We start from the raw sequence: 8,067 nt of genomic DNA on the forward strand, positions 1-8,067 counted from the left end.
CTCAAAGCAATTTTTCCTTCCCCAACTCCACCCCTTTAACAGCAGGAAGTAACCAAAAAGAGGATACAATGTCCCTGCTCCCTCCAAAAATAGCTTCAAGCTGAGCTAAGGCATCCCCCCAAACCTAACACGACTCCAGTCAATTTTATTAAAATAAAAAGACAGGAATGTCAGGTCTCAGAAAATAAAACAAAATACAAAATGGATTCTATGGCATGGGGGCCCCTTCGGTTTCTTAGCAGCTCCTCTGACAGGACCTGATGTGCTGGCAAGATAGATGAGCATGAACATGCTGATACCCCACCTGCCAGAAGCCAGACCAGATAACCATGAGCATGAAGTCATGATCTGCACCAGGCTGATATCTCCTGGTGATGCCTGTAGCCACACATCACCCCCACCCCTCTTGGCATGTTTTTTCATTTAAACCACAAGCTGTCAGAAAGAAAGTTGGAGCCATTTTTCCTTTCCTTTTTTCTAGCAGATTTTGCTGGCTCCAATCTGCCTCCTCTCCCTTTGCTCTCAATCTGTTTCTCTCTCTCTCTCAATAAACCCATTAAGCTTTAGCTCATTGTCTCATGTGGAATCCTTTAAGAACCCAGGGCCTAGCAAAGCCCTGCTCATGGTAAGTGAAGAAAACTGATGGTGCCTGAAGCTGCTATGGCTCTACTAGCTTCACATCTAACCATCAACCTAGAGGAGCCTCAGGTGACACTCAACATGGTAGGTAAAGTTATTTCTTAATTAAATAATAGAGCCACTTCCTCTGTTCTGAACTACCACTCTAGGCCTGCCTCCACTCAGACTTCTAGTTATCAGAGTTGATGGTAAAGCCAAGCTAAAACCTTCACTAAACCCTCTCCTTTGTAAGCTTAGGGAAATTCTGGTATCCCTTCAATTTCTCATTGTCCCCAAATGCCCATCCCCTTCTAAGGAAGGATTCTATTCAATCCCTGGGCCACTTTAAGATTAGTAAACCTAACTAATGTTTACCCATTATTTCCTCTGATGTCCCTACTAAACTGAGGCCTCTTACATCCCAAGAAATCTTTAACAAGTAATAGGGCTCACCCATGAGTAATCCCTGACTCCATGCAAGTTTTCAGTCCCTCTTCATCCTAACTCAGTACCTAATTGTTCTTAAATAGGAGGCTCTTAAAAATAAGATTCCTACCATACTTAACTTGTACAGTGCTTCCCCAAGGGTTTCAAAATAATCCTCATATCTTTAAAAATGCCTTAGCAGTAGATCTTACTGTCCTCCAGCTGTCTCAGAGTACAGTGTTGCAATATGTTAACTTTGTAAATAACATAATCCTAATAAAAGTGAATTTTGTTTGTTGTAGCCACTGCTGACTGAAGATATACATTGCAGAAAGATTAAGAAAGCAAATTTTGTAGTCATTACTGACCATGTAGAAATAAAGTTAAGTTTAGCTTTCACACACGATGGTGCAGGAAAGGGCTGCAGGACAGTTCAAACTGGTCTTGCAGGTAGGGAAAGAAGGAGCCTTTGATGTAAGCCTAGAATTGGTGCCAATAAGTAGAAACAAGTTTAAATAAGTAACAGCCAGGGTCACTGAAATGTAAAGCATAATCAAAAGCATAAACATTCATTGGGAAATTTGAATTAGACCATCCAAATAGGCTGTAACCTCTGAAGTATCCAATTATTGCAGAAACAGGAGAGGGACGTGTATGTTAGGCTTAGAGAATATATACTACTGTTTTTGGTTGCACAGCATGCCAGCCACCATTTTTCTGCTGGGTACCCATTCTTTCAAGATCATGAATAAATTCTTTTCTTCACAACTGTGTGAGTATTTATTCTCTTTTAGGTATGGCTTTCTTTCTAACAACTTTGGGGGCTCATCTAGGATCTGAGGCTTTGGAGGAGGACCCCTAGGGAGGGTGAAGGGAAGGTGCGCTCCACTGATTGAGCTGTCCCAGACTCCACCCACCATTAGGGGCCCACTTCTGACAGCCAGATGGACCTAGGACCAGATGCTTGGATACGCTCACTGAATGAGAAAAGGGGAAGGGAAAATCTGCCTCACAGTGACCAGGCAACTCTGTGCACGGACCAAGGTAAGAAAAAGACTATTAAGTATTGCCTCAGTGGCCAGGAAGAATTCTGATGAGCCTGGAGTTGGTTAAGCAAGTGCGGAGTCCCAATCCATGGCTCCCTTCTGTGAGGGAGAGGGCCAGAGTCAGAAATGGTGCTGAAATGGTGCTGAAAGAAAGAAACCCAGGCAAGACTCAGAAAGAGTAATACAGGCAGTCGGGGAGCCAGGGAAAAAGGGAAGGGGGTACCTATAGAATCCCCTGGGAACATTCCCCTGGATAGTCTATAGGGAGAATGTTGAAACATTGGACTGATAAAGATCAGACCAAAGGGAAAGGACAAAAAGGAAATGGTGAAATATTGTTGTTATATTTGGAGCAAAGGAAGCATTGTGCCACTCAATGTATTCTGCCAAAATACAGGCAGATGAGGATTAGCTTTGTGCTGACCTACACTTTATATTAATGAAAAGAAGCCCTTTTCCAAAGAGAAGTCTGATTATGCCATGAGTTGACTAAAGGGAAGGGGGTCTGACCCCTCTTTATCCTGTAAAGGTCAGAATCACAGAACCAGAGGCTAAATCTTTAGAAACTAAAGCCTGGGGCCATTTATTGAACCTTCTCCCCCAGGATAGAGACTGTTGGTTCTGAAGGCCCAGTGAATTAACCTTATTACCACCAGGGAGCTGGAGAGGCAATCAGGGCCAACTGCTTCACCTGTTACAACCCACCAACAATTGAGGAACTAGCTGAAACAGTGTAAGGAATTTTACATTTCTGGGGGCTCCCGAAGGGGAAAAAGGGGTGAAACAGCATAGATCTGCTGGCTCCCTCTGAGAAGGTGCCTACTGGACCAGGGGAAATTGGTTATGTACCTGGTCCAAACTTACGTCTCTCCTGAGTGTCCTCTTTGTGGGGGAGGAAAGGGGAATGTTGAAGAGGGCAGCTATGAAAGAATGGGAGAGGTAGCACCTGCCAAGACGGGTGATGGCAGCAGAGGAGAATTCTCTGGTGTAGATCCCAATTGGAATAATAATCAGGAAGATAGCGCACAAATGAGGGATCTTAGTGACCTCATTATACAAGGGACAAAATTGGCTGCACCCAAATCTGAGAACTTAAATAAAACCTTTGAGGTGGCTCAAGAAAAAGCTTAAATTAGCCAGTAATTTTTAGTCCTTAAAAGGGATTTGAAGAAGCTACCCAGAGTTACTGATATTCTAGTAATTTTCTAGTTTTGTCTCTTTGGTCCAATGGAACTATTTCAAAGTGGTATGTGACCACTTGATGCAGAGTTGGGGTTTCTCTATAATAAATCCATTTGTCAAATGCAGAAGTTGCAGACTTACCTCTGGTAAGAATGAAGCAAATGAGTGAATAAAACTATCTTGATGTGGGAGCATTTTCCTATAGGAGTTCAGTCTTGAAAGTGTGAGTGCAGGAATTGGACTCTAGGAGGATTACGCTATCTCCTGACAGGACTTGCCAACTAGTTCTGGGCAATAATGTTGGCATTATTTGAGGTGGCAGGAAGGATGCCTGCTTTCTGTTCTATTTGGGCAAATAGCTGAGGCAAGGAGAGGCTAGATGATTAAAAGAGACACAATGGATTCTTGGTTAAACTGAAGACTTCACTTGGGAACCAAAAACCCTAAATAATCTCTTGGACATTGAGCCACATATTTTGTGCATATTTTCCAGCAAAATCTTGTTGGGTATTATGTTTTTGAGGAATGAACTTAGACAAGACTCCCTCTGCCTACCTGCAAAGGTTGAGGGACCAGGTGAAGAAATACTCAGGGATGGCCCCTGATAGTCTTGTGGCCTAAGGATATAAAGGGATCTTGGCCTGACATTCAGAAAAAATCCAGAAAATAGATGGAAAGATGGATAAACCACTAGGAGAGTTATTGAGAGGGTTTCAGACAGTATTTGTGAGAAGGCAAGAGGAAAAGCAGAAGCAACAGGCTAAAGTCATGTTGAGCACAGTCAACCACAATCTCAAGGAGAGATTAGAGATAAAGCAGGTAGGAGACAGGCAGAGGCAAGATAGAGAAACAGTCTGGGCCAAAGGGGATAAAGGAGTGAGGAGGGCACAGGACTCAGCAGGGTGTTATCACTGAGGGAAACCTCATTTCAAAAGGGAGTCCTGAGTTTAAAGAAAGAAGATTGGGTGATACCCCTGATTAATTTTGAGGATTAGGAGGGTGAGAGGCTCCTCAGCTCAAGAGCCCACTGGGAGCCTTTGGTAAATCTGAAGGTGGACTCATATCAGGAAGAAATTACATTTTTGGTAGACACTGGGGCAGCTCGAGCTTCTGTGAACCACATCCCAAAGGGGATCAAATTCTCCAGTAGCTCTCTCACAGTTTGGGGGTAAAAGGTGAAGTATATAAAGTCCACATTTTCAGACCTACTAATATCTGTTGGGAAGATAACAAGTTATAATTCCCCCTGCTGTACATTTCAGAAGCTGAGAGTAACTTGTTGGGAAGTGAAGCAAATAGTACCCATGGACTGGCTGATGGCATGATCTGAGACTACTGCATGGAGAGCCAGTGAGTGTTGCAGGATCTGAATAAAGACAGCTGGTGCCAGTCGGGACTGGGGGATGGAGAGGGGGACACATTGGAGAAGTATGGCTTGTGGGGCAGAACTATGGAGGCTGGGATCTGGAGTCAGGGGGCCTCAGGCCAGGGAGCAGACCCCTGGTAGTTGGAGGGGGTGGGTTTGTCCTAGGGGTGGGGGATGGGCCTTCCACTTCCTTGTGGCAGAGGAGTTGTACCACCTCAGAGCTTGGAGGGGGTGGAGTGCCTTCCTTGGGGGATTGGGGTGGCCTGGCTGCTACCGTTGGGAAGGGTTGGGCATATGCCCTGGGGGGTGGTGGAGAGCCTGGGGGTGGTGGAGAGCCTGGGTGTGGTGGAGAGCCTGGGGGTGGAGCCTGGGGTGGTAGGCCTGTGTTGAATGCTTGGAGAGGGTGGAGCTGAGGGGGGTTGGTGTCCCAGTGTCCCCCAGGTTGCAGAGAGAGGTGGGCCACTGCATAGGCTCTTGGAAAGGATGGAACTGCTACTTTCTAAAGCCCTGAAGATAAATGACTCTCAGACTTTGAAATCTAATGGACTTTACCCTGTTGGTTTTTGAGACTGCTTGGGTCCAGTGGCCCCTGTGCTCCTACCAATTTCTCCCTATGGAAATGGGAATATGCATCCTATGGCTGTCCCTACTTTGTATGTTGGCTGCAAACAACTTTTTGAGTTTTATAGGTCAGACCCAGAGGAGGATTTTGCCTTAGGATAGATCAATCCAGTAGCTGACTTTGCAAAGGACCTCTTCCTTAAGAATTATATACTGGCTTTGTCCTCTACTCTGTCCATCAGGCACTGTGACTTGCTGGCCCAGACCCCACCTCTTAAATTTGTTGTCCATCCACACCAACCCAGCAACTAGGTCTTCATAAATCATGAAAAGAGTCAAACTCCGACAGGCCGGAAAGGGCCCTATCAAGCTGTCTTGACAAATGAGATGGATGGCACAGAAAAGTAGGACTCACTACACCCAAGTGAAAGGACCAGTACCTGAGCCAGATGATAAGTCCAACAATGCATCAGATTCCTAAAATAACTCCAACTTCAGACCCTTTAAAAATTATGTTAAAGAAACAGTATTTGGGAGGATAGAATGGGCTTTTGGATTTGGGGGTTGGATTCTGTATTTTAATCTAACATAGTTAATAGTGATTCAGGTCAGAGAATCTTACCAAGGAAGATAGATGAGGGATTTAAAGCTCAATCTGAAAATGAAGATAATTACACTATCATGTTCCAAATTCAGGACACAATAAGCCCTGTATGTAACTGAAGGCTTAGACTCCAAACTGTACAGCTTGATGCTTGCCAAGTAATAGACTGCAGAGACTTAATGAATCAATGGCAGTTGAGTCCAAAAACAAGTACTTGTGTCCAGAACCAGTAGGAGGTACTACAGTAGAGCTCTCCTTACCCCTCTGAGATGATACATGATGGACTACCACTTTCAAGGGTGGACCGTGAACATGGGATTAATTTCACAGACCTAGAGGCAGTGGTGATAACCATCAAAAATGTAGGCAAACATCCAGCAGGGGTGGCAGCAGAGATGCAGTAGTAGTTGACAGAATATATGGGATTGGGGTAGACATTACTGGGAGGGAACTTCTGGGAAGGTTCAGGATATAAGTCCTCTCCCTGGCACCAACAATGCCCTCTCCAGTTAACTCTTCAATAGCATCTATGGAGACCCAGCTGGAGATTAGTTCCCCAGTACAGAATGATCCCAAAATTGTCAGGGTGGTCAGGGCAGAAAATTTGAAGCAAACCATAGAAATAGAGACAAGGTATAGAGATACAAATGCCTGGGTGAAATGGATTAAATATACCCTCCAGGGTCTAGACAAAAGCAACTGTTATGCTCATGCTCTTGTGCCCTTTCCTATGGGTATGGAGAAACACAGAAAGGAGTTCAAATGCATGGTACTCCTTTTTCAGAATACTACCACTGGTGAAAATTGTAGTATGCTGACCTCTCTTTTCCTTCCAGTTAGGGGCAGAAAAGTCAAGGCCATACCATCTTCCTGTCTCAGTCCAGAAACCACTCTTCCTGTCTTTCTAGGTAGGGAAAGGGCTCAGGACTTTGGAATCATGGCTTCATGTACCCAAGTATGGATGTGACAAAATAATACTGGCAAATTTTCCAGTTTAGCCATACAGCAAGGTATGGTGGTATTGTGGAAAGGGCATCCTCCAAACAGTATTACCTAAGGAGTGGGAGGGGATTTGTGCTCTGGTCCAACTGGCCATCCCATTCAACCTGGCATTTGAAAAGAGGAGGAATTTCTAACCCAAGGAAACAGAAAGAAAGGAAGCTTACCTGGTTCCTTCAATGATTGAGTTTCTTTACACGTATGGGGTGCCAAGGGGAATCCTGGGTGAGTTTAAGGCTAGGAATTGAATATCTATAGGATTTGAGTCATCCTTTTTCTGATGGGTCACCATCAACAAAAATGTGGGTTAGATTAATCAGCAAAGATTTATCAATTACACCAAGGATGCAGTTAGGGGAACAGCAGAACAGTTGGATATTACTAGCTAAATAACATGGGAGAATAGGCTGGCCCTAGACATGATGCTAGCTGTAAAGAGAGACATTGGGGATAGTTGTACATTTATCCCCAATAATACAGCCCCACATGGAACTATCACCAAAGCTTTCAGGGCCTAATGGCCTTATCTGAAGAATTGGTGAAAAATCCAGGGATTGATAACCCCCTCATGAGATGGTTAGAAAGCTGGTTTGGGAAATGGAAAGGGGTGGCACTATCAATCATCATAGCTGGGGTACTCACAGCACTTAAGTACTGCATTATCTCATGTGCCTGAGGGTTAGTTCAGAGACTCATTGAGGCTGCCTTAACCAAGCCAATGCCTATTCAGTACAGGCAAAACAATCTATACCCCCTTAAAGAGGAAGATCCCTACGATGAAGAGTGTGAAAATGCTCTTATCAAATTTGAAGAAAGAATAAAATGTGAAAACTAAGGGTTCAAAAAAAAGAGGAAGATGGCGCAGGAAAAGGCTGCAGGACAGCTCAAACCAGTCTTGCAGGTAAGGAGAGGATAGAGCTTCTGATGCAAGCCTAGAATTGGCATAAAATAAGTAGAAACAAGTTTAAATAATGGCCAGGGTCACATAACCAAAAGCAGGAATCTTCAGTGGGAAATTTGAATTAGTTAGACTATCTGGATAGGCTGTAACTTTGGAGTATCCAATCAGTGCCGAAATGGGAGGGACCTGTGTGTTAGGCTTAGGGAATATATCTACTGCTTTCAGTTGCTTGGCACACCAGCCAACATTTTTCTGCTAGGCACCCGTTCTTGCAAGATCATGAATAAATGCTTTTCTTCTCCACAATCCAGTTGAGCACTTACTCTCTTTTAGGTATGGCTTTCTTTCTAACAGACGGCAAGCT

This window comes from Tamandua tetradactyla, chromosome 3 (genome assembly GCF_023851605.1).
Source record: "Tamandua tetradactyla isolate mTamTet1 chromosome 3, mTamTet1.pri, whole genome shotgun sequence".
Lineage (NCBI taxonomy): Eukaryota > Metazoa > Chordata > Mammalia > Pilosa > Myrmecophagidae > Tamandua > Tamandua tetradactyla.